Here is a 22,568-nt window from a genome sequence, read left to right as displayed (position 1 = left end):
TTATTTTGTGGTTCAACCTTTGGGAGGATTTTAGCCAGACTCTTGTCCTGGTTCATTTCTCCAATATTTCTTCTTGTTGTTTTAACCACTTTATATAGTATGTTATGAGATCCCTCTCTTAGTACTTTTCAAATTACAGATCATTCTTGCCTGGATTGTCTTGTGTCTAAGTAAGGTACTTAAAGGGATCACTGTTGTGGAAATTGGCACTTGTTTCAATATTATTTTAATCCCTGAGTTGGAGCACAGTGGCTTAAAAGCCTCTTTTGTTCTTTTTCTTCCCTGTAGGCTATGGGAGCCTGAGGGTTTTAAAACTATAAATAGTCTTTTTAGCTTAATCCCTCACTCTTGACCAAGATATAAAGCAGGGTGAGGTAGAGATAATCCAGTGGTCATGCAAAGAGACTCTCACAGCCACACTGCTAGGCCACCGAGGTATAGATCTTCTCCAGAGTTTTCTTGTTAGTTAGTTCTCTGTTCCCTGGTGTCAGCACAGGGTCTCCCTGCTGCTGCTCCAGATTCTGAGGGCAGTAGCAATGGAGACTGAAAGTTGCATTTGGTGATTCTTAGGGGAGTCCTACCTTCCCTTCAGCTGTCTTTTTGTTGGTGAAACAGCCTGGAGGTTTTGTCTCAACTGGTAAACTGCCTGACTGTTACCAGCTTCTTAATGTCTCCCTAGACTCCTTTCTGTCCACAAGCCATACATATTTGTACTCACTGGTGATTTGGTGGGTTCCTAAAGTCATTCTAGTCCTGTCTTGTTGCAGTCCCAGATAATCTCCTTTGGTATTCCTCTTGATCCCTCTTTTGATTTCTTCTTTGATCATTGGTCGTTTAGGAGTCTACTATAATATAATCACATATCTTGAGTTTTCTATCTTTACTACTCTTGACTGATTTCTAATTTCTCATCATTGTGGTTAGAAAAGTAACATGGTATGATTGTAATCTCCTTAAGTTTTCTGAAGTTTTTTTTTTCTACTAATGATCTATATTGGAGAATGTGTGCTTGAGAAGATTTTGTGTTCTACTGTTGGATGGAAAGTTCTATGTTCTATTCCATTTAAAGTAGAGTTCATGTACAAACCTTTTTTGATTTTTTTTAATTAAAAAAATTGTTGTGGGGGTGGGTGGTAGCACAGTGGGTTCAGGATCCCGGTTCTAGCGCCTGGCTCCTCACCTGCAGGGTGGTCTCTTCATAAGCAGTGAAGCAGGTCTGTAGGTGTTTATCTTTCTGACCCCCTCTGTCTCTCCTCCTCTCTTGATTTTTCTCTGTCCTCTCCAACATGGACATCAATGACAACAACAAGGGCAACAAAATGGGAAAAAATGGCCTCCAGGAGCAGTGAATTCATAGTGCAGGCACCAAGCCCCAGCAGTAACCCTGGAGGCAAAAAAAAAAATAGAATTATCTTTATTTATTGGATAGAGATAGTCAGAAATTGAGAAGAAGTAAGGGGCACTAGAGAGGGAGAGAGACAGAGAGACATCTACAACACTGCTTCACCATGTGCAAAGCTTTCCCCCTGCAGGTGGGGACCGGGAGTTCAAACCCAGGTCCTTGTGCATTGTAACATGTGCTCAACCAGGTGCACAGTGGCCCCTTGATTTTTCTATCTAGATGATTTAACCATTGTTGGAAGGTGATATTGTAGTCACCCTAGCATTATTGTACTGTTGTGTATATCTTCATATCTGTTAGTATTTTAGTTACATACATAAACTCTCTCTACCTTCCTCTCTCTCTCTCTCTCTCACACACACACACATACACACACACACATACACACACTCATTCCTTCATAGTGGAATATATATATACATAACAATGGTTATGTCCTCTTGATAATTTCACCTCTTTTTATTTCTTGTTACAGCTTTTGAGCCAAGTAATTTTGTTTATTCTAAGCATATCTCCTCCTGCTTCCTTGTAGTTTTCATTTGCCTGGAATATCTTCTTCTGTCCTGTAAGTTTGATCCCACTGTATCTTTAAAACTGGAAATAAAAAAAAACTGGGGTGAGTCTTTATATGCAGTTTGTAGTTGGGTTTTCTTTTTATTCCCACTCAGTTACTTTCCATTTTTTTGCTTAGAGAACTTAATCCATTTGCAATAGAGTAATTATTTAAAATAAAGACTAATAGCACCTCATTATTTCTTTGTTGTTTTGTGATCCCTTTGTTTCTTTATTTTCCTCATGCTTCCTTCTTTTATGAATTGAGGACCATCTATAGTGACATGTTTTGATTTCTTTGTCTTTATCTTTTTATGAATCTATTGCAATAACAATATATCAATAAAAACAGTAATAACTACAACAATAAAAAACAAGAGCAACAAAAGGGAATAAATAAATAAATATTTAAAGATAAAATAAACATAACCATCCTAAAATATTTTTATTGGGGGATTAATAGTTTATAGTAAATACAGTTGTTGATGCATGTATAAAATTTCTCAATTTTGGGAGTTGGGCAGTAGTGCAGCAGCTTAATCACATGTGACACAAAGCACAAGGCCTGGCATAAGGATTCTGGTTCGAGCCCCCGGCTCCCCACCTGCAGGGGAGTCGCTTTACAAGTGGTGAAGTAGGTCTGCAGGTGTCTGTCTTTCTCTACTCCTCTCTGTCTTTCCCTCCTCTCTCCATTTCTCTCTGTTCTATCCAACATCGAAGACAGACAACAATAATAACTACAATAATAAAGTAACAAGGGCAACAAAAGGGAATACATAAATAAATTATAAAAAAGAAAAAATTCTCAATTTTCTGCAAAACACTCTCACAACCAAACCAGCCTGAGTCATCCTCACTGTCATGCACCAGTATCTGAAAGCTCCCTGCCCTACCATCAGTGTCCTTTACTTTGGTGCAATACACTGAACTCAACAAAATTCTACTTTGTATTTCCCTTTTCTGTTATTTTTCTTTTTTGTGTGATTTAATATTGGTCTACAGAATTATAAGATAACAGGGGAACAATCCCCCCCTCACCCCCCCCCCCCCACAACTAGAGATCTGTGTTCCCATTCTGTCTATTGGAAATAAGCAGTGGTTCTCCCAAGGTCACAGTATGGATTGACTATTATTTCTTTTTCTTTTTTTTGGATTGACCATTATTTCTATAAAGATCTATCTGTCTGTCTATCTCTCTACATTTTGCCCATTTTTTTCTATGGTCCTGCCTTCTCTTCCTTTCTAAGTCATATCTACACATATTACTACCTATGAATGTCTTTCCTTTTCCCCTCTTCTCTCTGGGTCTTTATGGAATTGGGTTTCAGAGCCCTCTAGTGATCTTCCCCAAACATTTATCCCCTTCTGGGCATATGGACCAAAATTATTTTTGGGATGCAGAAGGTGGGGGTTCTGACTTCTGTAATTGATTCTTCACTGGACATAGGATAGGCATTGGCAGGTTGATCCATTGCCCCACACTGTTTCTATCTTTTTATAGTGTGGTAGGGCTCTGGATAGGTGAAGTTCCAGGACACATAGTGAGGTTGTCTTCCCAGGAAAGTCAGGATGGAATCATAGTAGCACTTGCAACATGGTATCTGAAAAGAAGTTAAATTATGAAGCAGGACAAAATGTTTAATAAGTAAAAACCAGAAAGCAGGAATAGAGCAGGTGAAAATAGGGATTCTAGGGCAGTAAGCAGGTAGGAAGTCTATTTTAGGTATATTCCTAGGGGGCCATGACTTTAGTAATTTTAAGCTTGATATTTAACATGGAGGTGGACTAAGAATATTGTATGGAAAGGTATAGTCAGTGTTGAGAATAGAACTAGAAATCTGGCTTAGTGCAGAGAGTAGTTACCAAACTTGAAGAAAATATATAAATACAATTAACTGTTTACCACATCAGTCTGACCTAGGGCCCATATATATTAATATTTAACACAGGAGGCTGTAGTAACCTTCAAGTCCCTGCCAGTCTGAGCTCACAGTCCATGTTCTTAGCTGGGAAAATTTCAGTCTACATACAGTTCAGGACTAGTCTTCCTTGAGTGGAAGACTAGGCTGCCCCAGCCTCTCTTCAGAAAGTGTGGCAGTCTCTACCATTGCTACTTTTTTTCCTAATATTTCTTTATTTATTCCCTTTCTTGCCCTTATTTTTTTGTTGTAGTTATTATTGTTGTTGTTATTGATGTCATTATTGTTGGATAGGACAGAGAGAAATAAAGAGAGGAGGGGAAGACAGAGAGGGGGAGAGAAAGATAGATACCTGTAGACCTGCTTCACTGCCTGTCAAGTGACTCCCGTGCAGGTGGGGAGCCGGGGGCTCAAACCAGGATCCTTATGCCAATCCTTGCAATTTGTGCCACCTGCACTTAACATACTGTGCTACTGCCCAACTCCCCCATTGCTACTTTATAGTGAGGGCATGGTCCTGGAGAACCTCTCAAAAGGGCTTATGATGGAAGTGACCAGTGTTGGAAGTGACCAGTGATGTGAGAGAGAGATGACTATTATAGATCTAGACTCATCATATCCTAGGATGATCCTAAGGGAATCCTAGGATTCATTGACTAGGGCCCCAGGTGATGGGGTGACCTTGTATTGACTAAAAAAGCCACCATTAGTTGATCCAGTCTCTTGTCCGTTTCCAGATTTTTTAGTCCTGTCTTTATCAGATGAGCTCCTAGTTGTTAAAGCATTCAGTGCCATTTGTTGTATTCAAATTTGTATTAGTTCTATGGTGTCTGTACTCAGTTGGTGAGGAAATACAACTAGGATTTTAGTGGAGTCTAAATTAGCCTCCAGTTTTACTTCATTTGCTTGTTTGATGATTCTAATACAGGTTGTCTTAGTGACAGTAATTGTCCTTTAGTTGATATATATATAGTATGTATGTATGTATTTCCCCATATATCTCTTGGCTAAATGTATATAGTGGTTTTTTAAAATATTTATTTATTTTCCCTTTTGTTGCCCTTGTTCTTTTATTATTGTAGTTATTGTTGTTCTTGATGTTATCGTTGTTGGATAGGACAGAGAGAAATGGAGAGAGGAGGGGAAGACAGGGGAAGAAAAAGATAGACCTCTGCAGACCTGCTTCACCACCTGTGAAGGGACTCCCCTGCAGGTGGGGAGCTGGGGGCTCGAACCAGGATCCTTATGCCAGTCCTTGCACTTTGCGCCATGTGCGCTTAACCTGTTGTGCCACCGCTCGACTCCTGTATATAATATTTTTTTGTAAAGGTTATCAATGGGTTACAATAATTCTGATACTGTCAGAAGAGATTAGGAGGTATATCCTTTGTGTAGTTAGTTGAGTAGATAGAGTGAGAGAAATGAAATATGGGGTAGGAGAGTAGGATGTATGTGCTTAGCACTATGCACACTTAACCAGATGCGCCACTGGCCAGCCCCCCTTTCTTTCCCTCTCTGTCTCACCCTTTCCTCTGAATTTCTCTCTGTCCTTATCCAAAAACTAACTAAACTAAATGTGAAGCAGCACACCATCTAAGTGAGCTATTTCACTAGCTTTGTTTCATACTTCTTACTTCCTCTGGTGGATTTTTTTTATGGTTGCTAGATTTCTGTTAGGTGTTCTCTTTTTTTTTTTTTCTCTTAAAAAAACTAGCTACACTTTAAACAATATTTATTGTAGTTAGTTTTTGGATAGGGTCATAGAGAAATTGAGAGGAAAGGGAGTGATAGAGAGGGAGAGAAAGGGGGGACCGGGCAGTGGCACACCTGGTTAAGTGCACATAGTACTAAGCAAAAGGATCTGGGTTTGAACCCCCAGCTCCCTACCTGCGTTGGGGAGAGGGATGCCAAGCAGACCTGCTTCACAAGCCATGAAGCAGGTCTGCAGGTATCTGTCTTTCTTTCTCCCTCTCTGTCTCCCCCACCTCTCTCAATTTCTTTCTGTTGTATCTAATAAAAAAGAAAAAAATGGCCACCAAGAGCAGTGGATTCATAGTGCTGGCACTGAGCCCCAGCAATAACCTTGGAACAAAAGAAAGAAAAAAGAGAGAGGGAGAGAAAGAGAAACACCTGCAGCATTGCTTCACTTCCCTTTTGCGGGTGGGGACTAGGGGCTTGAGCCCAGGTCCTTGTGCACTGTAAAGTGTGCAATCTACTGGATGCACTACCACCCAGTTTTATAAGTGATTTAATAATGTTTACAAGATCATAAAGTTAGAAGGATATAGTTCTACATGGCATCCATTACCATAGTTCTGTGTTCTGTGCTGCATCTCCATCCCCCCCCCCCCCAATAACCATCATACTTTTCACAAAGTCTTGGGAACAGTTTAATTACTTTTTCTTTTTCATTCTTTCCTTCCTTCCTTCCTTCTTTTCTTTTCTTTCTTTTTCTTCAAATTCATGTATGTCAATTCTTTATATTGTACATATGACTGAGACCCTTTCATAATTGTACTTCAGAGAATTGCAGCTCATTTAGTAACAGATATAAACTATAACAACAAAGGTTCTTGAGCAAAAAGAATTGAAGGATAAAACTCTTGGACTTTACCTCTTTCCCTCTCCTCTACATTTAAAAAATGCAGAACCAGGGGGTAGAAGGTAGCACAATCATGATGCAAAAGACTTTGCTGTCTGACACTGAAGAGTTTCAGGGTCAACCCTAGGCACTACCATAAGACAGAGCTGAAAACTGCTCCTGGAAAAGGAACAAAAACAAATAAGAAATAAAGAAAAAGAACAAAACAGAATCAGGGGATAAACTCAAGACCTCTTGCATATAGGACACAATTGAGTTGTGTTGTTTATTGTTTTTTAATTAATTTAGCGAGAGAGAGAGAGAGAGAGAAAGAGAAAGAGAGAGGGAGAGAGAGGAGGAGGAACAGTAGAAACACCATAGTACCATTCTACCATCCATAGAGCTCCCTGAGGCCTTCCATGCTGTTCTCTTATAGTGCCAGGTTTCAATCCAAACCATCACTCATAAAAAAGCAAGTGCTCTACTAGTTAAGTTGTGTCTTCCCCTAAGTCCCCTTCATTCTTTTGTAAAATTCATTTTTCTATTGGATAGAGACTGAGAAATCAAGAGGAGATAGAAGAGGGAAGAGGAGATAGAAGCACCTGCAGCACTAGTTTACTGGTCATGAAATTTCCCCCTGTAGGTGGACACTAGGAGCTTGAACCCAGGTCCTTGAACATAGTAATGTATGCACTTAACTAGATGTACTATTGCTCTTTCCTGCCCTCATCGTTCTTTTTTTTCTAATTATTTTTTAAAAATTTTATTGGGGGGGTTTAATGGATTACAGCACATTTGTTGATACATGTGTATGGCTTCCCAGTTCTGTATAACAGGTGTCTGCAACATACTCTTTTTTTTTAGATTTAATTTTATTATTTTATTTTTACTAGAGCACTGCTCAGCTCTGGTTTATGGTGGTGTGGGGGGTTGAACTTGGGACACTGGAGCCTCAGGCATGAAAGTCTTTTACATAACCATTACTATATCCTCCACCTGCTACATACTCTTATTCCACCCTGCCCATCAAGGATCCTAAGCCCCACTTCACCCAGACCCCTACTCCATTCCCTCCCCAATGTCCTTTGCTTTGGTGCAGTACCCCACCTTCAGTCCAAGTTTCACCCAACCTCCCCCCTTTCTGATTCTATCTCCCAAGTTCCATCTACTTGCGGAGTCATCCCATGTATACCCCTCTCTTCCTGACCTATCCCTCCTGACACTTTTCCTTCTGTTTCCAGTGAAGGTGAGACTCATAGCTCAGCTTTGCTTGCCTTTTCCAGACTGTACTCTGACCTCGGGTTGCCCTATTCCATAATCTCTGCATCCCCACACTGCTGTCTGCTGCTTGGTGCCAAGTCAAAATGATTTCATCTACTTTCCTCCAGCTGTTGGTATAGCCTTGGCTTTAAGCCACCTCTGTCCCACCTTGCTCCTCCCAACCCCCACCCTGAACCCCTTCCCATGTACTCATTTGCATGCACCTGCCTCTCAGCGAGTTTCCTCAAACTTTTGTATATTGTGTTCTTTCTTTTACTGTTTTATCTGGTTTTCCGCCAGTGTGATCTTTCAGTCCTTGTTAGTCCTTGGCTACAGCTCTGTCTTCCTTAAACATGGATTGTCCCAGAAAAACCATCTCATACAGCTGTAAATAATACAAAAGTAGTTGAATACATAATACTCAGGCAAGAGACTACATATTAATAAAAATAATAACAATCTACTATGTGGAGAAAATAAACTAGAAAATAGCTTCAGCAAAGTGGGTAGAAAATAATAAACAATGTTGTGGCAGAATTTTTAGGCTGCCTGCCTTCTCTTGAGCCTGTATCATACTAGGTTGGGTGGGCTCTTTTTGATTTCCCAAGGGTAGCACTAGCACTCATTTGTAATCCCAGAGATTCAGGTTGAATTTCTATATGTGCTCACTAGACATCTGCCTAAACTCACTCTTGCTGCTGTAATGATTGCACCATAGGGAGCAGGCCACAGGATGCAGGTGTGCCAGTGAGGAGAAGGAGAGTTGAGGGTGCATGTGCATCAGTTGAGCAGGTGTCCAGAGATAAGGCATTGCCAACTGCACAGAATCAGGCTTCCTGTTGGCATCCCAAATGCAATTAGTACTATCCATGTCCCTTTATTGTCCTCTAAAAAGTGCTCTCCCAGTCTCTGCCCATTCATGAGTCATGCAGCTCATGACTCAGTACTTTGGATGGGGTAAGAGAAATGGGTCTGTTTGGCAACCTCTGGGGGAAACCAGGTACTCATGCACATGCTCTCACTTTCTCTGTGGTAAAAGTAATGGTTGAGAAGGTCTGTTTTGGTGTAGAATTGTACCACCACGAAGGGGAGAGATGATGTGGATAAAGTCAGACTATCCCTTTTATCCTTTTCAATATGTCCAAGCTGTCCCCCCCCCAATTGTACTAGAATTTATTTGCTGGATTCTGGAATTCAAAAAAAAGTTCTGTGTCCATGATTGATTGTGTAGATAACTTTTCTTCAGGTTATGATTGAGAGGGGCTCAATCCAATTTGTGAGCCACTGAAGGATCCACAGGCAGGTCCAGTCCAGGATTTGTATGCCTCTACTAGGGCATCCTGAGTCCTCTAGCATGTGTCCGTAAAAAATGTCCACAGTTTCCACAAATGCATTTTTTTTCATGGATTGATGTCTACTTGCTGCTGTTGGGGTTACCTTGCTCACGGAATGTTTTTGATAGTCCAGTGATATATACCTATCAACATTATTTGAAGCTGGAAAAGCACCATTTACAGTCATTTAGTCATACATTTCTTCCTCTACCCAGCATCATCAATCTACATCCATCCATCCATTCTTTCACTTATCAAATATTTATTAAACATTCATCTTTCACTGTATTATGGGATGGACTTATAAGTAATTGTTGATTCTTTGATAATATTCACAAATACCATTTTCTGAATCAATGCAGTGAATTGGAATCACCTCTCTTAGAAAATTTAGTGTGTACAAATTGCTCACCAAATGTAACAACAGTCTTCTTTAGTGTTAAAACTTTATGTTTGATTCAGCCTCTTTATCCAAAAAATAGTGAAATTTAAAAACCTCTCATTGGATACAATTTTAGAGTAATTATGATTTTCTTTTTTTTTTTAAAGATTTTATTTATTTATGAGAAAGATAGGAGGAGAGAGAAAGAACCAGACATCACTCTGACACATGTGCTGCCGGGGATTGAACTCAGGACCTTATGCTTAAGAGTCCAAAGCTTTGTCACTGTTCCACCTCCCAAACCACTAATTCTGATTTTCCATAATAGCAATACAAAAATGCTCAAGTAACCTGCTTTGTTAGATTTCTCATAAATTTCAACTTGTGGGCCCTGTTTGGTTAGAATTGTGGGTTTGTATCACAGCAGTTTTTTCCCCCTCAGTGTTATGTTTCTTTCAGTAACTGTTTTCCAACATGTTATTGGGGCTACATTATTGTATAAAATTAAAAATATATATTTTATTTATTTAATTATTATTTTAAATCAAAGTATTTTTTTCAGCTCTGGCTTATGGCAGCATGGAGAATTAACCTAGAACCTCAGAGCCTCAAGCATGAGAGAGATTGTTTTCATAACCATTATGATATCTCCCCCACCCTAAACCCTTTATCTTTTCAGGATTTTTTTTTTTTTTTTTTACCAGAGCACTGTTCAGCTCTGGTTTATGGAAGTGTTGGGGGATTGAACCTGGGACTTTGGAGCCTCAGGCATGAGAGTGTCTTTGCGTAACCATTATGCTATCTACCTCCTCTGTATAAAATTTCCAAATGAGGGAGTCAGGCGGTAAAGAAGCGGGTTAAGCGCATGTGGTGCAAAGCGCAAGGACCGGCTAAAGGATCTTGGTTCGAGCCCCTGGCTCCCCACCTGCAGGGGAGTCACTTCACAGGCGGTGAAGCAGGTCTGCAGGTGTCTATCTTTCTCTCCCTCTCTCTGTCTTCCCCTCCTCTCTCTATTTCTCTCTGTCCTATCCAACAATGATAACATCAATAACAACAATAATAACTACAACAATAAAACAACAAGGGCAACAAAAGGGAATAAATAAATATTTAAAAAAATTTCTAAATGTACGAGCAAATTGTGATTATATTTATTTTTTCTTTTACAATATTTTTATTTGTTATTGATAGTTTGTTACAAAACTGTAAGATTACAATGTATAGTTTCACAACACACCCACCACCAAATTTTGTATCCCTACCCTTCCACCTCCCAAAGATAACCACCAAAGTTCTCACAGATCATTTTTTTCTTTTCTCTTTTTCTAAAAATATCTTTATTGGGGGATTAATAGATTACAGTTGACAGTAAAATACAATAGTTTGTACATGCATAACATTCCCCAGTTTTCCACATAACAATTCAACCCCCACTAGGTCCTCCTTTGCCATCTTGATCCAGGACCTGAACCCTCTCCCCAACCCCAGAGTCTTTTTCATAAGTCTGTAGCCTTATGTAGGACGTAAGGTAGTGCATGACCTTTAATGAAGGTTTCTAGATGCTGCCATATTGTTCCATGTTCATTCTTTTGTTCAGATTTTAGGCACATGTTCAAACCTAACTGAAATGCGAAATAGAAAAATATTCTCAGTTCTAAGTAGATACAATACACCAAATCCAGTCCAAGTTCTGCTTGTTGCTTTCCCTTATGATCTTGTTTATTATTATTTATTTATTTATTTATAAAAAGGAAATACTGACAAAACCATAGGATAAGAGCGGGGTACAACTCTACACAATTCCTACCACCAGAACTCCGTATCTTATCCCCTCCCTTGATAGCATTCCTGTTCTTTAACGCTCTGGGAGTATGGGCCCAAGGTCATTGTGGGATGCAGAAGGTTGAAGGTCTGACTTCTGTAATTGCTTCCCTGCTGAACATGGGCGTTGATAGGTCAATCCATACTCCCATCCTGTCTCTCTCTTTCCCTAGTGGGGTGGGGCTCTGGGGAATCAGAGCTCTAGGACACATGGTGGGGTTGTCTGTCCAGGGAATTCTGGTTGGCATCATCTGGAACCTGGTGGTTTAAAAGAGAATTAACATATAAGCCAAATAAGTGTTGACTAATCATGAACCTAAAGGCTGGAGTAGTACAGATGAAGCGTTGGAGGGTACTCCATTTTGTAGATAGCTAGTAGGCATATTTTAGTTATATTCCAAAGGGCCTGTGGCTATAGTAGTTTTTTTCCCCTGAACCTGAAATCTGATATGCAGGTGGATCCTAATTATTGTCTGGGGAGATGATGTCATGGCTGGAAAAAGGAACAGAAATCTGGATCTGGGAAGAGAGTAGCTCCCAAATATGAGAAAGGTATATGAATATTGTTGACTGTAAACCCCATCGATTTGATGTGATCTGGGGTCCATATTCAGCTTAGGAGCCTATGTGACCTCTGCATCCCTCTAGATCTGAGCTCAAATTCTGTGGTCATCAGTAGGAACGTTCCAAGCCGCCTGAACTTCTGTCTGTGAGTGAGATCCTTTCATTTCCAACTTATCTCAGTTAACGTGATTTCTTCAAGCTCCATCCAGGATAAGGTGAAGAAGGTGAAGTCACCATTTTTAATAACTGAGTAGTATTCCATTGTATATACAAACCACAGTTTACTCAGCCACTCATCTGTTGTTGGGCAGCTAGGTTGCTTCCAGGTTTTAGCTATTACAAATTGTTCTGCTGTGAACATAAATCATGGTTTTTAGTATCTATGTTATTTAGACTAGGCTGACTTGAATAGGTATCATAGTTCTTATTCTTCTACGTTTTAATGCATAGATTATTTTTGTGAGGTTTTTATTTTCCATATTTTCACATAAAAATTAGGTTAAACTATGTAGAGATATAAAATAACAAGGACTTAAAGTACTTAGACTCTTGCTTTTGCATATAAAAGACTATCCAGGGCTGATATGTTGAGACTCTATTTCTCAAAGTTCCCAGGAATCAACTCTGACTGTTGATTTCTCTGCCTTTTTGGGTTGTAACCATTATCATAAGGAACCAAAATGTTAACTGTAGCCTTATGTAGGACATAAGGTAGTGCATGACCTTTAATGAAGGTTTCTAGATGCTGCCATATTGTTCCATGTTCATTCTTTTGTTCAGATTTTAGGCACATATTCAAACTTAACTGAAATGGGAAATAGAAAAATATTCTCAGTTCTAAGTAGATAGAACAAGGCAAACAAATACTAGGGAATACTGGGACACATTTCCCACAATATGCAACTTTTATATTAAACCACCTCCACTCATTGTGCTTTCAATGTGAATGACTTACTTGTTTAATAACTTCCATAGTTTTTGTTCTGCCAAATCACCATATCCTCCTGCCACGGTCTGGCACCGTGGTCTCCTGGTCAAGATCTCAAGATGCCTGCCTCCATGGGTGGCCAACACTATATCGTTTCTTCTCCAAAACAGAAGATTCCGGGTGCATCTGGGTGACAAGTCTAGCAGATGGAGACTTGTCTCAAGTGGCCTCCCCCAGGGCTCTGTTCTGGCTCCTACGCTATTTAATATTTACATCAATGACCTCCCAGAAACTTCTTCAAGGAAGTTCATCTACGCCGATGACATCTGTTGTGCAACTCAGGCATCAAAGTTCGACATCCTCGAGGAAACACTCACGAAAGACATGTCTCTGATATCTGATTACTGTAAAAAATGGCGACTAATTCCTAGCACTGCTAAAACGGTATCATCTGTTTTCCATCTACACCATGCCTCGGCCTCATGTGAGCTTAATGTGCAGCTTGGCGATACGAGAATCCGGCATGAAGCCCAGCCAGTCTATCTTGGCGTTACTCTCGATCGCACTGTCATTTCACAAACATCTCATAAAAACTGCAGCAAAGGTGGGCGCGAGGAATAACATCATTGCAAGACTGGCCAGCTCCTCATGGGGCGCGAGCGCTTCCACACTATGATCATCATCTCTGGCATTATGCTATTCCACTGCAGAATACTGTGCCCCAGTATGGTTCTGTAGCCCCCATGTCCACTTGGTCAATTCCAAATTATATTCCTCCATGAGGATAATTTCTGGAACCATCCATTCCACCCCGGTTCCATGGCTGCCAGTTCTTAGCAACATCGCCCCGCCAGATATTCGTCGGGATGCGGCATCATCTAAGTTCATTTCCCACGTCTACGCTCGACTGGACCTGCCAATATACGTGGATATCTTCGCCCACCCTGTCCAACGCTTGACGTCTTGTCACCCAATCTGGTCCCCTACACCTACACTGAACTTCTCTGTTCCAGTCTCTTGGAAACAGAGCTGGCAGTCAGCTGAGGTAAAGAACAAACACCTCATCACAGACCCCTGCAAGCGTCAACCCAGCTTTGACCTAGCACGTTATGATTGGGCCCTCCTCAATCGCTATCAAACAGGCCATCGCTGGGGAGCCGGAGACGACCCGAACTGCCCCTGTGGCTCCAGACAGACTATGACCCACATAGTCAACGACTGCCACCTCTCCAGATTCAAAGGAGGTCTCAAAACTTTACATCAGGCTCTACCTGATGCTGTTGACTGGCTACGCAAGAAGGGCAAACGCTAGAAGAAGAACCATATCCTCCGGCAGGCAGTTCCTCTGGTTTCTTATAGTCTTCTATCACTTTTGAGAATTATTTGAGTACTATTGAGAATAATCTTGTTTCAGCTTGTGCTCACCAGTCTTTGTTTATTGGTTCTATTAAAACAAGAGATAGATAGATAGATAGATAGATAGATACAGGGAAAGAGAGGGAGAGACTATATCACTGCTCTGTCATTTAATGCAGTGATAAGACTTCCTATATGCTAGACATGTGATCTTCTGCTGAGTCTGCCCCAACCTCTCCATTTAAAAACATCTGTCTGATATTTAATTCAAATTTATTCTTCCCTTAACTCCACAAACCCAGGTTATACTAGTTCAGAGACTGGGGGAACTACTTTCTTCTGTTCTCCTCAATCTCCCCATTTCTTCCTCTTGCTAACCTTCCTGGGAGTGAGTCAGAGATAAGACTGGGAGAAAAGGGTGGTAGCATCTCTCCTTTCCTTTGATCAAACTCACTGTTGTGGCAGGTTGCCAGGAGACCCAGTGGGAGCAGTGAGGATTTCTGTGGGACCCGTTGATGAGGTGCTATCTTGAGTGTTTCTTTGCTGTTGGAAGCCCTTTCATGGCCACCTTCCCTCTAGGCCCAACTCCCTATCTCCACTCAGGGTCTACAGTCAATGTGGCAATCCATCTTTGACATGCTTGGGAAGCAGGCATCAGGGGAGACCCCATTCCCCTACCCCCTCCTAGCTGTGTCCCTGTGCCCCACTCCATGGTGCTTTCTTCTGCTCCAGGGACTACTCAGCAAACTCCATGGCCTTAGACTGCATAGATAGTCATTGTACCTCTCTGCCCCCTTCCCTTCCTTCCTTCCTGTGGTAAAAATATATAAGCAATATTTTGTCATTTTAACCCTTTTTGAGTGTTTAATTCAGTGGCCTTAATTATATTTACAATACTGTACAACCATCATTACAATTTTCATAATGTTTTCTTTACCTAAGTAGAAATTCTGTACCCATTCCATAAAAGCTGCCTCTTTAGCTCACTCCCCCAGTCTCTGGTAACTTCAGTCTACTTTGATCTCTATGAAGTTGCTTCTTCTACATCTTCCATATATGTGAAATCATACCATGTTTGTCCTTTTTTTTCTTTTTTCTTTAAAAAAAATTTTTTTATTTAAGAAAGGATTAATTAACAAAACCATAGGGTAGGAGGGGTACAACTCCACACAATTCCCACCACCCAATCTCCATATCCCACCCCCTCCCCCGATAGCTTTCCCATTCTCTATCCCTCTGGGAGCATGGACCCAGGGTCATTGAGGGTTGCAGAAGGTAGAAGGTCTGGCTTCTGTAATTGCTTCCCCACTGAACATGGGTATTGACTGGTCGGTCCATGCTCCCAGTCTGCCTCTCTCTTTCCCTAGTAGGGTGTGTCTCTGGGGAAGCTGAGCTCCAGGACACATTGGTGGGGTTTTCAATCCAGGGAAGCCTGGCCAGCATCCTGATGGCATCTGGAACCTGGTGATTGAAAAGAGAGTTAACATACAAAGCCAAACAAATTGTTGAGCAATCATGGACCCAAAGGTTGGAATAGTGGAGAGGAAGTGTTAGGGAGGTACTCACTGCAAACTCTAGTGTACTTCTGCTTTCAGGTATATATTTTGCAGTATTTTCACATTTCATCTATATCATAGCAAATACCAGAAATTCACTCTTTTTTATGATCGGTTAAAATTTCTCTGTAGATACATACCATTCTTTGTTTATACATACCTTTTTTTTTTTTTTCCTAGCCAGAGTGCTTCTCAGCTCTGGATTATGGTGGTGCAGTAGATTGAACCTGGGACATTGGAATCTAAGGCATGAAGGTCATTTGCTTAACCATTATGCTGTCTCCCTGGCCTCTTACCCACGCTTTTAATTTTATTTATTTATTTTTACTATTATGAATAATGCTAAAAAGTACAATGACATCTTTTTGAATTCTTATTTTCAGTTCCTTTGGGTATGTATTTGGGAGTATCTATTGATATCAATATCAATATCTACTGATAATCTAGTTTAGTTTAGATTGGGGGAATGTTCTTTGTTTTTCTCTCTCTTTTTTACTGTTATGAGTAATGCTGCAAAGTACAATGATGTATTTTTGAGTTATTATTTTCAGTTCTTTGGGTATGTATATGGTAGTATCTGTTGATACCCTTACTTTTTTTTTTTTTAGAACACTGCTCAGCTGTGACTTATGGTGGTACAGGGGGTTGAATCTGGGACTTTGGAGTCTCAGGAATAAGAGTCTCTTTGCATAACCATTATTTTATCTAACCCTGCCTTCTCCTTTCTTCTTTATCAGGTATCTGAGTTCAGTTTTTTGTTTTTTGTTTTTAAATTGGGAAGCCTCCCTCCCTTCTTTCCTTTCACTTCCAGGGTTATTGCTAGGGTTTGGTGGTACCAGCACTATGAATCCACTGCTCCTGGTAGCCTTTTGTTTTTGGATAGGGCAGAGACTTGCAGCCTGTTTCACAACTTGTGAAGTGTGGGTCTGTGGGTCGTCCGTCCCCCCCCCCCCCAGATGGTGAGCTAGTTGCTAATTGCTAGTTGCTAGTCACTGGAACCTTGTTCTGGCCCCTGTGCTGAGTATTATGTACACTTAATCAGGTGTGTCACCACCTGGCCCCCTTGGGATTGTATTTCTAGGAGTGGAATTGGTGGATTACATGCTAATTCTATATTATCTTTTTTGTTGCCTTTTATTTGATAGGACAGAGAATTGAGAGGGGAGGGAGAGGGAAAGGGAAAGAGGTGGGGGGGGGAGAGGGAGAGCTGCAGTCCTGCTTCACCACTCCTAAAGCTTCTCCCCTACCTGGGGAGAAGGTGGGGCCTGGGGGCTTGAATCCTAGTCCCTGTGCATGGTAACATGTGCACTCAATTGAATCACTTTCTGGGCTCTCTATATAATTTTTTAAATGAATAACCAAATTGTTTTCCACAGCCTTTGCATCAGTAGTGTGTGTACAAAGGCCCCAATTTCTCTACATTCTCACCAACACTTGTTATTGTTCACTTTGATTATAGCCATCCCAGTAAGTACAAAATCATGTATTGATGTGGTTCTGATTTGCATTTCCTTCACAACTAATTATGTTAAGAATCTTTTCTTGTGCTTTTTGGCCATTTGTGTATCTTCTTCAGAGATATATCCTTTTCCTTCCTTCATCTCTTGCTAAGTGAATACAGGTAGAGAAGAAAGAGGAGAGTTTATCTTCAGGTTACCCATTATCATCTGCTTATGCTTTGTTTTTATTCTTACTATTACTGTTCTTACTATTTTACCAGAGTTCTGTTCAGCTGTGTTTTATGGCTATACTAGCGATTGGACCTGGGGGCATTGGAGCCCTGGGCATGAAAGGCTTTTCATAATCATTATGCTGTCTCTCCAGCCTGTCTCCTCTTCCTCATACGGCTGTTGATTGGTGAAACAGTTTAGGCCCTTTAGCTCCTGAAATTAGGGTTGGGGTACAGTGTGAGACTCTCAGGAAGACCTAGGCTTGTTTTATTTTTATTTATTTATTTATTTAAATTAAAAATATTTCTTTTTATTTGATAGGACAGAGAGAAATTGATAGTGGCAGGGAAGGCAAAGAGAGAGAAAGACATACTTGCAGTACTGCTTTGCCACTTGTGAAGCTTTTCCCCTTGCAGGTGGGGGGCTGGGGGCTTGAACCTGTGTCCTTGTGCATGGTAATGTGTGCATTCAACCAGGTATGCCACTGCCTGGCCTCTAAACAATCTTTTAAATATTACTTATTTATTTAATTTGGACAAAGGGTGAGACAGAGAAAGCTAAAGTGGGAGAGAGACAAAGAGAAGGATATATATATATATATATATATATATATATATATATATATATATATATATATATATATATAACTTGCCCCTGCTTGTGAAGCTTTCTACTCTCTAGGTGGGGACCAGAGGTGGCTTGAACCTGGGTCCTTGTGCCTGGTAATGTATGCTCTATTGAGTGTGCCACTACCCAGCCCTGTAGGCTTTTTATTTTATTTTATTTTTTTGCAGTTGAGGTTTTTCTAAGGCTTTGTGACTCTCCCAGTAGACTATATTTTCTTTTTTTTTTCCCCAGAGGATGAAAGATTAAGAGGGAGAGTCACACACACACACACACACACACACACACACACACACACACTCAGAGAGAGAAAAGAAGAAGAGACATCATTGCAGTATTTGTGAAGCTTTGCCTAGTGCTCCCATGTGGTGCTGGGGGGCTTGAGCTAGGATACTTGCAAGTGGAAAGGTGTGTGCTATACCAGATGAGCTATCTCCAGGCCCCTAGACCTAGATCTAAAAAACTGAGTCCCCAAAATCATCTCTAGGGACTCAAAAAGATCTTAACCAGGTCTTATAAAGTGCACCTATTTCATTTACGTGCAGTAATTTTCTCTTAAAGAAGAACTGGACATTCAAGTTCTACTCTATCATTTTATAGCTGAGGTCTCATAGGTCCTGAAAGGTGAAGCAACTTTGCCATGCAGTTTTCTAATTTAAAACACATTTTTTAAATGCCTGATTTATATGTCATTATGATGGTCATAAAATTGTTCCTTCATTTTTTCTTTTTTTGTAATATGGAAGGACACATTAGAGATATGACCTATTTCCATTTTTTCCCCTTCTCTGTGTGGCAGAGGCAGATTTCAAGGTGAAAATATATAGATGATTTCTAGGCTTTCTGGGTGATTATACTAGGTGAATGTAGATGAGCATTGTGCTTGTCTAGAGGTCTGCTCTTTGCAAAGTGCTATCCTATTCTGCCAGCATCCTGCCCATCAGTGAGTGGGTGTGACTGTTCCTATCAGCTGGGTGAGGACATGACCAAGTTCATCAGTAAACAACTGGCAACACTGTGTAGAGGCGATAGTCCCTCTTCTCTGTGAAGATGACCTGCCTGTCACCCCACAGAGGACCAGAAATGGAAAGAATATCAGAATGCGGAGAAAGGTACCCCAAGTCCAATCACCAGCTCCATCCCGGCTGGTGTTACTTCAGCACTTTACTTTTTATATCCTCAGTCTCCTCATCTGTAAAATGGAGACAAAAACAACCCTGACACATCCAGTTGTTGTGAGGATCAAGACAGATAATGGAATAAAAGTATTGTGCCAATGCTAAGCAAATATCAGTGATTGCCATAATCTGGCTGTCTAGGCAGGGGGTCACTGTGTGTTATAAATAAGGCTTGGTTGGGTTTAATGACATTAGGAGTTTAGGAGCAGTTCAAAGGACTCCTGCAGAGTAAACCATGGTGCATCCTTCATCCTCAGGTCTTATCCTAACCCCTAGCCATTATTATTTAGAATTCAACAAACATAACAAGCTAAGCCTTCTTGAAATATTCCCCACTTTGTAAATATAGCTTAGCTTTTGCAGTTCTTTCACCCACAGAAAGATACAACATTTATTCATTTCACCTAGCATTTGAAGGGTCAGTTTTGAAAATCTGAAAATCTTTCCAACACACAAATCCAGTCACGATGCTCCTATTATTAAAACCTTTTTATGCCCCGTGGCTCACAGGATAAAGTCCAAATGTCATGCTGCAAATCTTTTCCCTATCCAAGTCGGCTATAAATATGTAAATGAATGTATTCATCAAACACTCATCATGGGCCCTGAGGAAGTGGCTCAGCAGTAGAGTACATTCCTTGTCTGCATAAGTCCCCAGTTCCATTCTGGTACTACATAATGTGATAGAGAGGTGCTCTGATCTCTCTTATCAAAATAAGCCACTATTTTAAAGTTATTTTTAATTCTTCTTATATTTGATAGAACAGAGAAAAGTTGAGAGTGGAGGGGGATATATAGAGAAGGAGAGACAGAGAGATACCTGTAGTATTGCTTCATGCTCACAAACCCCCCCACCCCCCAAAGATGGAGACTGGGAGACTTGAACCTGGTTCCTTGTGTATGGTAATATGTGTGCTCAGCCAAGTGTGTCACCACCTGGACCCCAACATAGAAATATTTTAAGAAGAAAACAGGACCCAGTCTGTGCTTCTAGTCTAATCTCTGACCCCTCTCCCCACACTCTTGTCACTTTGTATGCCCGCCTCCTCTCACCTGCCTTCCTTTGACTGTGATACCTCAGCTGCCTGCTCTCTCTCCATGCTTGTTACTTTCACAGTTATCTTTCAAGGCCTGGATCAAAACCCACCTTGTCTGTGAGCCCATTCCTGCCATATTCTTCCTCACAGAGAGGATTAATCATTCCTTTTCTGTGCCAAAATGAGAGAGAGGGAGAGGGAGGGAGGGAGGGAGGGAGGGAGAGAGAGAGATAGATATATAGAGAGAGTCAGTCCTATCTCAACATCTTTTGTTTTATTCCCTTTTGTTTGAGATTTCCCAGGCCTTTAGCCCACAGTCATTCTGGGGATGACTCCAAGAGTATTATTTTCTGCATCTTTGCACCTTGGTGCTCAAACTCACATATAGAAACAGCAGGTGCTCAATACATATTTACTACGTGAATGCAAGATTCCATTGGAACAGCTTGACGAGGAAAACAAGAACCTGCTTGTGCTGACTGAACACTCACCAGAAATCCCTCCTACCTAGAGCTAAGGGCATTACTGCTTTGGTCTTCTATCCCCTTTGTTCAAGGCTCTAAAGATTTCCCATACTTCAGTCATTAGTAAGGCTTGAACTGGACAATAATACCAGTCCTTGGGTTACACCTCCATGTTCCTGACCTTACTTCTTGCCATCAAGGGTATTAATTGGAGATCTAAGGGCTGTGGCAGCAGGGTCCTTTCTCCTTATGTATAATATTTTAGTCATGTGACTTTGCCTGTCTCTTTGTTTTGGGACCTCTGATTTTGGAATCAGGGAGTTAGACTACACATTCACAGAGGTCTACCTCAGTCCTTATTATTTTCTTCATATAGTTGACACTGGGTGTGAATGAGGCAATCATTGCTGAGTGAGGTAAATGAAAGGCAAATAGCTATGAGTGAAGTCAGAAAGACAGCCTGTAGACTCAGTGGGAAGAAGAAAAGGGGAGTGGGTTTGGGCAGGGGTCAGCACAGAAGCCCTGACATTCCTTCAAAACCAGAATGGTTCATCAGGTAAAAGTCACATCTTGTGGTGTGTGAGACCTTGGACTTGATCCCCAATACCCCCATGGGGGGGGCATTACACATAAATGAAGCTCTGGTTCATTCCTTGAATAAAAACAAAGAAAAATCAGCTCTGTATTATTTTTCTCAGTCCAGAATAAGTCTTCTGCCTCAAAACGTAATTTCTTCAGAGTGCTGACCCTTTCCCAACATGCTCCCTAACCCTAGAACTTTTTCCTCAAATCTGATTATACAGTCTCTTAGGATAGACACCTCTCCCTTTGACTTCCTGTTACTGTCTCAGAATTTCAACATATTACTGCCAGTAGAATTTGAGTGGGAGAAAGCAAAAGTGTTAGATGAATCCAACCTTATACTTGATTGGGTGCAAAGAGGAAAGGAAGAGAATGAAAAAGAGAGGAGGAAGAGGAAACATCAGAGATGGGAGGGAGGGCAGATCTGTTGTTCTGCAGACTGTTTTTAGCAAGGAACTTTGTGAAAAAAATACGAGGTGTGAAAATTACACCCAGTATGTAGGATGAGAGCAGTTCAAGAGCACATAGTCAAATATTTTGTAAAATACATTGTATGTGTATTTTCTTTCTTTCTTTTTTCTTTTCTTTTTTTTTTAACAGAGCACTGCTCAGCTCCACATGAACCTGGAAGCTCAGAAACTCAGAATAAGAGTCTTTTGCAGAACCATTATGCTGTCTGCCCTGCCCTGCATGCTTTTTCATATGTATTTAAGTGAAAACAGACACTTATTGAATGACTATGAATAAAATATTTCAATAAATTCTAATATTTTTATTCCCCAAAAGAAAATCAAACATCTAAGTCTAACTGAGAAGGCTATGTCAAGGTGAAAGCCAAGAGAAATATTTTTTTATTAAGTGATGAAAAAGGGAGGCAAAACAGATAAATGAAATAAATAAACTATAGAAAGAGGACCCCAAATGTCCAGTATTAAGGCAATCTCACATCAGACATCATCTGGTACATATCAGCTTAACCCTTCCTCCCAGACTTCCCATCTTAACAGTTTCCCTTACGTAAGAACAGGATAACGTTGGTAGTCAGGAAAATGTTGCTCACAATTCAACTAAAGATAAGTAACAGCAAAGATATATCCAGTCCCTCGGCAAACTATGGAGGTTGCATAGCAACAACTGCCTAGTTTTATTTCTGTCACAGTATTGCCATAAGGAAGCTTTGAAATTAAGCATTTAAAAAAATTTTAAACAAACATGGTAGCGTACCTCACTGTATCTATACAAGTCACCTGTTGTCCTCTAAAATTAGAAATCAGGAAACTATTCAAAGGGAGGAGATTATTAAAAGGGGCATTAGGAAATTTAGGGTGGGGTCCTTACTAATATTCTTTCTCTTCATT

This window comes from Erinaceus europaeus, chromosome 7, assembly GCF_950295315.1.
Source record: "Erinaceus europaeus chromosome 7, mEriEur2.1, whole genome shotgun sequence".
Lineage (NCBI taxonomy): Eukaryota > Metazoa > Chordata > Mammalia > Eulipotyphla > Erinaceidae > Erinaceus > Erinaceus europaeus.
The sequence above is the reverse complement of the archived record's forward strand: the minus strand, read 5'-3'. Positions refer to the sequence as shown.